We start from the raw sequence: 712 nt of genomic DNA on the forward strand, positions 1-712 counted from the left end.
TTAACTGTCAGGATGCTCAGGTTGCTTCCATATCTTGGGTATTGTAAATAATACTGCAATGAATATAGGGATGTGTATAGCTTTTCAGATTAGTGAAAATTTTCTTCTAGGAGTTTTATGGTTTGGGGGTCTTAAATTTTGACTTTATTCTTGTACATGGTATAAGAAAGTGGTCTAGTTTCTTTTTTTTTTTTAACATGTATCTGTCCAGTTTTATCAATGCCATTTATCGAAGAGACTGTGTTTATCCCATTATATATTCTCCCCTACTTTGTCATTGATTAATTGACCATATAAACACGGGTTTCTCTCTAGGCTCTCTGTTCTGTTCCATTATCCCTTGTATCTGTTTTTATGCCACTACCATGCTGTTTTAATTACTATAGCCTTGTAGTGTAGTTTGAGATCAGGTAGCGTGATACTCCAACTTTGTTTTTCAAGATCGTGTTGGCTATTCCAGGTCTTTCATGGTTCCATATAAGTTTTAGGATTACTCTGTTTCTGTCAGAAATGGTGTTGGTCTTTCGATAGGGATTGCATTGAACATGTGCATCGCTTTGGGTGGTTTGGACGTGTGACTGTTAGTCTTCCTGTCGGTGAGCACGGTGTAGCTTCCGTTTATTTGTATCTTTCGTTTCTTTCTTCAGTGTCTCATAGTTTTTCCGAGTCCAGGTCCTTTACCTCCTTGGTTAAATTTATTCTTAGGTATTTT

General features: G+C 36.8%; 1 protein-coding gene and 1 long non-coding RNA gene across 5 annotated transcripts in view; both read left to right on the forward strand.

Moving 5' to 3' along the window:
* The window catches only part of SCYL3 (SCY1 like pseudokinase 3), a 31,892-nt gene that overhangs the window by 21,159 nt on the left and 10,021 nt on the right, over positions 1-712 (forward strand). The window lies entirely within an intron of this gene.
* LOC111746588 overlaps positions 357-712 on the forward strand; it is a 918-nt gene continuing 562 nt past the window's right edge. The window contains exon 1 of the long non-coding RNA XR_002783189.1: positions 357-410. This is a non-coding gene — a long non-coding RNA (uncharacterized LOC111746588). The remainder of the gene's footprint in view (positions 411-712) is intronic.

Source organism: Pteropus vampyrus, unplaced genomic scaffold, assembly GCF_000151845.1.
Source record: "Pteropus vampyrus isolate Shadow unplaced genomic scaffold, Pvam_2.0 Scaffold194, whole genome shotgun sequence".
NCBI lineage: Eukaryota > Metazoa > Chordata > Mammalia > Chiroptera > Pteropodidae > Pteropus > Pteropus vampyrus.